This window comes from Arachis ipaensis, chromosome B3 (genome assembly GCF_059453495.1).
Source record: "Arachis ipaensis isolate K30076 ecotype BB chromosome B3, ASM5945349v1, whole genome shotgun sequence".
NCBI lineage: Eukaryota > Viridiplantae > Streptophyta > Magnoliopsida > Fabales > Fabaceae > Arachis > Arachis ipaensis.
In genome coordinates, this window is record NC_142438.1 from 61,455,361 (window position 1) to 61,464,241 (window position 8,881).

Below are 8,881 nucleotides of genomic sequence, written 5' to 3' on the forward strand. Positions count from 1 at the left end.
ATACAATGATCCTCAGTTCGTGGGTTACACCCGAGATCAACATATAACAGTTAGTGGGTTATTCCCGTAATCAATGATTATCAATTCGTGGATTTTCCCGCATTTAAAACAAATAAGAATTTATAGGTTTCTCCGAGATCAATGATCATTCAGTTCGTGGGTACTTCCCAAATTTAACTAATTATCAGTTTCACACTCTTGTTCAGTAACTCTTTCTCAAATTTGCTAACTTTCCAAAGACTCGAAAATCATCTTTCTCTTTACTATTCCAACTCAAATGTTATAAATCCACAATCTCCTAAAAGGTAATCCTTTATTTCAAGCCAAAACCATAACTCTTTTCATTTTTGAATCATCTTTATAACAAAATCCTTTTTCTTAAACAAATCAAAATCGAAATATAATTTATTCTGTTCTTAATAAATCAAATAACACATTTTCACAAATCCAAAACATTTAAATCAAAACCTCAATTTTAGATAAATTTCAGCAGCACCTCCCCTAAAATTCGGACTTAGCCACCCTTACGGTTTCCCTCTTTCTCAACAATTCATCTGTCTATTCCCAACCAATATCAAAGTAGCATGATTCTCAATAATCAATTTACCTCAATTCAGTTTAATAACCAATGTAATATTGTCAACATAACCAAGAAGAATAAGAATTTCCAAGAGATCTGTTTGTCAAATAAACATTAACTCGTTCTACAATTTTTAATTTCAATCTTGGTTCATTCAAACTCAATTCAATACTCCACACAAAATTATCCAATCAAATTAGCATATCCAGTAAATAACATTTTCCAAACTAGCTTGCAACAATGTCCATCATCTTCAAATAAATCTTAAGTTAACAACCAAATTAAGAAATCAATGTAACCCGAAATTTAGGTAACAAGCATAGCCTCAAACCAAAATCAACCTCATCAATTAATCACTTACAACAATGAAACCAGCCACAATCACAGCCAAGTCAGAATCAATAAATCATGACACAGAAAACTAGTCTAACCATTACAAAATTATTTATATACTCTTAAAGTTTACTATATTATTTCAGAAAATCAGGTTCTCAAGACAGTTTAATCCCATAAGTTCCAATCCTTCAATAACCACCAAAACCAATCCCAACCAGTCACAAGTCAATTTCACAGCCATTCCGATACATCAGATAACTAAAATCAACAGCAAGCATTTATTCTCAATAATCAGGATACAGTTACAATTCAACCAATTCAGCATAATCACATAAAATCAGAATTTTCAACAATTCTATCAAAATAAGAAAACCAATTTCAATCACAGACTCAATCCAAAATAAACCTTGTCAATTAATCAATCACTCACAACAAGAACACCCAATGACATTCACAGCCACAACCTAAAATCAATAAATTAATTGAAATACTAGGAAATCATCTCAATACCAAACTTAATCCAAATTTCACAACCTCAAATCAAGCTTATTCCTATCAATTAATCATGTTTATGAATTATTTACAATTACTCACTAAACCTCATTGGCATTCATAAGTTAAAACTGTTAATTTTAAAATAAATCCCCTACCTCAATGTCACATTAACAATGCAATCAAACCAAACAGCAGCCTCGGTGACATTTTTTCTTATGAGTTCCCTTCCTCTGGCAACAACACAGTAGCTCGGAACCTACGTAGCAGCATCAGAATCATCAAGAGCAGCTTCAGAAATTGGTTCCTAGCGACTCCAATGGCAGTATCCACGATGGCAGAGACTCCGGTAACTACGAACATCAAAAGCAGAAACAGAATAGAGGACAACAATGAGCAGAGGCAAGGACGGATTACATCAGAATCAAAATAGCAACTTCGGCATTTCAACTAGTACCAGCGGCAGACTTTACTCACGGCGGTGGCGACGAAGGGCACAAACAATGGCACTGGAACGACGGCGATAGAACCCTCACGGTGGTGGCTGTGGATCGGTGGCGACGGGGCCGTGGAACACAGCTCCTTCTCTTCTCGGTGGTGACCCTGACTCTCGCGTTTCTCTCTCTGCTGGCCCTCGATGGCGACGGCTCTAAGGGAGACGACGAGCAAGGACAGCAATGGCTCCTCGAACGATGACGCGTGCGACGGATCCAGCGGCGGTGGGAACAACCGAGACAACGGCGACTGTAGCGGCTCAATGACCCCTCGGGAGCTCCTTCTCCTTTCTCGCGCGATGACGGCAACTGCTCAGTGGAGGCGACAGCGCAGGTGAGACGCGGCAGTGGCCGCGAGCTGGACAGCGCAGAGTGCAACACCCTCTCCTTCTCCGATTCCAAGCTCTCTCTCTTCTCCCTTTCCATTTCTGCCTTTCTTTCTCAGCTATGTGGGTGTTGTATGACTGTTAGGGGAAGGAAGTGTGGCTGACGGCTGTTGCTAAGGAGAGTGGGGGAGGGTTAGGGTTTCTTAATTTAGGAATTAGGGTTTCTGAGGTTGATTTGCGAATTAGGGTTAGAAATTAGAAATTTTATGAAGAAATATGGATAGATATGAATAGATATTTTGATAAAATTGGAGGGTAGAACAATTTTAAAATCAAATGTACTCCGTTAAAAAATATTTAAGAACATTATTTATCAATATATTGGTAAGTTCAATTAATTATTTCTAATTTAAAATATAAAATGAACATATTAATCACATTTTTGTAAAATATAGTTTTAAACTCAATATTAATTATTCAAATCAAATGGTATAATTTTTCATTATTTTTCTATCACCGGAACTTTAATTTCAAATTGTAAAATAACTGACAATAAAAATTGTACAAAAATATTAATTGACTTAAACTTAAAGTATTTATAAATACCAATCTAATCATTTTTAATAAAATCATTTCTAGGAGTTCAAATTAATAACATAATTCATTCAAAATAGAATTTATTTAAATTAAATTATACAATTCTTCTTATTTTTCAATTATCAAAATTATAATTTCAATTATGCCAAATATCTAATAAAGATTATATAAAAATTCTAATTAATTTAAACTTCAATTATCATGAAACTCTATTTAATTACCATTAGTAAAATAATTTTCTTAAAATAAAATTATCAACAAATAAAATAAATCACAAATAACTAATTATTTGAATTTCAAAAACTAGGGTTGTTACAAACATCATGAAAGTTTGACAGATAAGGAGGAAGGGCTACTTGATAAGCTATTGGACCGACCTTTTTGAGTATTTGGAAAGGTCCTATGTATCTAGGATTAAGCTTTTTAGTCTTAAGGGCTCTACTTATTCCAGTAGCTGGGGATACTTTTAGAAAGACATGGTCTCCCTCACTAAATTCTAGGGGTCTACGTCTATTATCAGCATAGCTCTTTTGACGGCTTTGTGTTGTTTGGATCATCTGACGAATCCCTTTTATCTTCTCATTAGTTTCTTGCACCAATTCTGGACCCAAAACACTAGCTTCTCCATCATCATTCCAACACAATGGTGTCTGACATCTTCTTCTGTAGAGAGCTTCATATAATGCCATCCCGATGCTTTGTTAGTAACTATTGTTGTAGACGAACTCGACCAACGGCAAATACTTATCCCAACTGCTTTGGTTGTCCATCAAACATGATCTTAACATGTCTTCTAATGTCTGGATTGTCCGCTCTGATTGTCCATCTGTCTGAGGATGGTATGCTATACTCATATGCAGTTCTGTTCCCAACGCTTTTTGAAAGGCTCCCCAGAATCTGGAAGTAAATCTCGGATCTCGATCTGAAACAATTGACGAAGGTATCCCGTGCAATCGTACGATTTCTTGAATGTATATTTGTGCCAACATTTCTAAAGTATAGTACACTCAAATCGGAAGGAAATATACCGATTTTGTCAACCTGTCCACAATCACCCAAACGACAACATTTCTTGTTGAGGTTCTTGGCAATCCCGTAACAAAATTTATAGTGATCTGCTCCCATTTCCATTGTAGTATTTCCAAGGGTTGTAAAGTTCCTGACGCTTCTGATGTTCCACCTTTACCTTATGGCAGCTTAAACATTTCGAGACACAATCAGCTGCCTCTTTCTTTAAGCCCCGCCACCAAAACATTATTTTCAAATCTTGATACATCTTTGTCACTCCACAATGCATAGAGAATCTACTTTGATGAGCTTTTGCAAGAATCTTTTGTCACAATTCTCCAGAGTTAGGCACACAAATTCTGTTCTTGTATCTCCATAGACCACTTTGATCTTGTTTCATAGCTTCTCATTCTTCTGTTCCCATACGTCTCAGCATTATCATCATTTTTGAGTCTTGTGCTTGTGCTTGCTGAATACTAGTCTTGAAATCTGGTGTTATATGCAACTGTGCCAAACGGACTCTACTTGACGTCTCAGTCAGGTCCAACTTAAGGCTCTCAAATTTTGTGAGCAGTTTTTTTCTTTTATCATCATCCAAGAGATACTCAAACTTTTCCTGCTCAAGGTGTCTGCCACCATGTTTGCTTTTTCTAGGTGATAACTTAACTTGAAATCATAGTCCTTCAGGAATTCCATCCATCTTTGCTGTCTCATATTGAGATCTTTTTGGTCAAAGATATACTTTAAACTTTTGTGGTCAGAGAAAACTTCTAATTGAGCGCCATACAGATAGTGTCTCCAGATCTTCAAAGCAAACACCACTGCAGCCAACTCTAAGTCATGCATCGGGTAATTCCATTCATGAGGTCTTAACTACCGAGAAGCATAAGCTACCATATTTTTGTCTTGCATCAACACACATCCAAGTTCCTTATGAGAAGCGTCACAATATACTTTAAAAGTTTTCTGTGGATATGGTAGTACTAACACAGGTGTAGTCGTTAGCTTTTCCTTAAGCATCTTGAAACTTCTATAACACTCAGTCGTCCAAATAAATGGAACTTCTTTTTGTGTAAGGTAGGTCAAAGGTAAGGCTATCTGTGAAAACCCTTTGATGAACCTCCGATAGTATCCAGCTAGTCTGAGGAAACTCTGAACTTCTGTAACTGTTGTAGGTGGTTCCCATTGCACTACTGCTTCAATATTTGAAGGATCCAATGCAATTCCTCCCTGTGATATAACATGCCCCAAAAATGCCACCTTCTCTATCTGGAATTCGCACTTTAATAGTTTAGCATATAACTTCTGAGTCCTCAATATCTGCAAATAGTCCTTCGATGCTCTTCATGTTCTCTTTTGATCTTTGAATAGATGAGGATGTCAAACTACTACAAACTGATCAAGGTATGGATGGAAAATACGATTCATGTAATCCATGAAAATCGCAGGAGCATTAGTTAGTCCAAATGACATAACCGTATACTCAAACTGACCATATCGAGTTCTAAACGCAGTCTTCAGTGTATCTGACTTTTTTACTCGAATTTGGTGATAACCTGAGCTCAAATCAATATTTGAAAACACATTTGCACCTTTCAGCTGATCTATCAGATCATCAATCCGTGGAAGTGGATACTTGTTCTTGATTATGACTTTATTTAGCTGTCGATAATCTACACAAAGTTTGATTCCACCATCCGTCTTCTTTACCAGCAATGCTGGAGCTCCCCAAGGTAATGCACTAGGGTGAATAAACTTCTTTCCAAGTAGCTCATCCAACTGCTTTCTTCAACTCTGCAAGTTCCAGCGGTGACATCCGGTATGGTGCTATAGAATTCGGCCCAGTTCCAGATACTATATCAATACTGAATTCTATCTCTTGCTGAGGAGGAAACTCAGGTATGTCGTCCGGGAAAACATCAGGAAATTCCTTCATCACTAGGATCTGTTCTAGGCTTAATTCACTGTCATTCGAGCTAGTCACTAACAGAACGTACCCCTCACAATCACTCCTGTCTAAGGTAACTCTTACAGAATTTAGATGTAAAGCATGGGACAATTCCATTGCAAGTATAGTCTGAGCCAACAGATAATGCTCACAGTCAAAGTTTGAATTCAAAACAATGTCACAATTTAAAACCAATTCAATTTTGGGAGTTTCAATTCCTGGGTCATCTCCCAAGGAAACTTGAGACTAATGAGTGTGCAATCTTGGTTGTGAGGATCATGGGATTTTTAATAAAGGGATAAACATATAAAGCAATAAAAGAACATGCAAAATTACAATAAATGAACTAATAAAGGAATTAACGAAGTAACTATGCAATATAGACAAGTAAAGTGTAAAAGGAACTAATGTAAATGTGTATGAAGGAATTGAAGCATAAAAGGTATTGATGAGCGGATAATTTATATGCTTTTTGGCATTGTTTTTAGTATGTTTTTAGTAGAATCTAGTTACTTTTAGGGATGTTTTCATTAGTTTTTATGTTAAATTTACATTTCTGGACATTACTATGAGTTTGTGTGTTTTTCTGTAATTTCAGGTATTTTCTGGCTGAAATTGAGGGACTTGAGCAAAAATCAGATTCAGAGGTTGAAGAAGGACTACTGATGCTGTTGGATTCTGACCTCTTTGTACTCAAAGTGGATTTTCTGGAGCTACAAAACTCAAAATGGCGCGCTTTTAATTGCGTTGGAAAGTAGACATCCAGCGCTTTCCAGAAATATATAATAGTTCATACTTTGGCCGAGTTTAGATGACGTAAATGGGCATTGAACGCCAGTTCTACGCTGCTGTCTGGAGTTAAACGCCAGAAACAAGTCACAAACCAGAGTTGAACGCCAGAAATACGTTACAACCTGGCGTTCAACTCCAGAAAGAGCCTCTGCACGTGTAACATTCAAGCTCAGCCCAAGCACACACCAAGTGGGCCCCAGAAGTGGATTTATGCATCAATTACTTACTTCTGTAAACCCTAGTAACTAGTTTAGTATAAATAGAACTGTTTACTATTGTATTAGACATCTTATGATCTTCAGATCATCTTTGGACGCCTAGTTCTTAGATCATGGGGGCTGGTCATTCGGCCTTGCCTGGACCTTTCACTTATGTATTTTCAACGGTAGAGTTTCTGCACTCCATAGATTAAGGTGTAAAGCTCTGTTGTTCCTCAAAGATTAATGCAAAATACTACTGTTTTTCTATTCAATTCAACTTATTCCGCTTCTAAGATATTCATTCGCACTTCAACCTAAATGTGATGAACGTGACAATCATCATCATTCCCCCACGAACGCATGCCTGACAACCACTTCCGTTCCACCTTAGATTGAATGAGTATCTCTTGGATCTCTTAATCAGAATCTTCGTGGTATAAGCTAGATTGATGGCGTCATTCATGAGAGTTCGGAAAGTCTAAACCTTGTCTGTGGTATTCCGAGTAGGACTCTGGGATTGAATGACTGTGACGAACTTCAAACTTGCGAGTGCTGGGCGTAGTGACAGACGCAAAAGGAGGGTGAATCCTATTCCAGTATGATCGAGAACCTCAGATGATTAGCCGTGCTGTGACAGAGCATTTGGACCATTTTCACAAGAGGGTGGGATGCAGCCATTGACAAGGGTGATGCCTCCAAAAGATTAGCCATGCAGTGACAGTGCATCGGACCATTTTCCAGAGAGGATTAAAAGTAGCCATTGACAACGGTGATGTCCTTACATAAAGCCAGCCATGGAAAGGAATAAGATTGATTGGATGAAGACAGCAGGAAAGCAGAGGTTCAGAGGAACGAATGCATCTCTATACGCTTATCTGAAATTCTAACCAATGAATTACATAAGTATTTCTATCCTTATTTTATGTTTACTTATTATTTAATTTTCGAAAACTCCATAACCTTTTGATATCCGCCTGACTGAGATTTACAAGGTGACCATAGCTTGCTTCATACCAACAATCTTCGTGGGATCGACCCTTACTCACGTAAGGTTTATTACTTGGACGACCCAGTGCACTTGCTGGTTAGTTGTATCGAAGTTGTGAATGAAAAATGATTTATTAAGACGTGCGTACAGAGTTTTTGGCGCCGTTGCCGGGGATCACAATTTCGTGCACCAGGTATCTTGGCTTGGAGTGAGCTAGGGGTCCTATCCTTATTGGAACCACAACTATGACAACTACAATGGATCAATCTCACTTGATTAACCCTCACATCAGAGAGTAAGTTAAATGAGCATAAGTGTTCTTAACCCACAAATCCTAAATTGCTTGCTAATTGCGTTAGCAACAACCTAGCGTTAGTGGGAACAAGAACAATTAACAATCCAAGAATTGACACTAAATGTTGGGCATTCCAACTCTAGGAACCCAACTGCTCACTTTCCCCAAGCCAAGACATAGAAAACTAGCCCAAAATCATAATTGATATTTTGTCAAACACTTGGTGGGCAAGAACTCTAAACATGAGAAAAATGAGGCAAAGCTTGAAACCAAAAGCAACAAATAATCTCAATCAACAATAAAGACTCAAGAAAGCATGTAACAATCATCAATCATCAAATTCATCAACAAGAAATACAAATTGCAAAGGAGAAGTAAAATTGAACTATAACTTGAAATATAAGAAAGAGTAAGAACAGTGTAACTACAAAGAGTAGTAACAAAGAGATACTTACAATGGAAATTAGCAAAATCCAAAATCAAAATGCAAATGGCACTTGAATGTAAAAACCTTAGTACAAACCCTATTAGAGATGATGAAAAACTTAAAGAAAAACTATACTAAAGCTATCTACTACTACTCCTAAGCTATCCTAATGTTATGCTATGGTCTTCTCTTCATTTTCCCTTCCTTATGAGCTAAATGGCTTTAAAAATGGGCCTCCAAACCACCAAAATCGCGAATCATGTGAGATTTTAATGAAGGCATGTGCGGCCACCTGTGCAGATGCACAGACGTGTGCACACGCACACTCTGCCAAAAATCTCTACCGTGTGTACACACAGGAAGTTGTGCACACGCACACTAGGCGATTCTTGAATGGA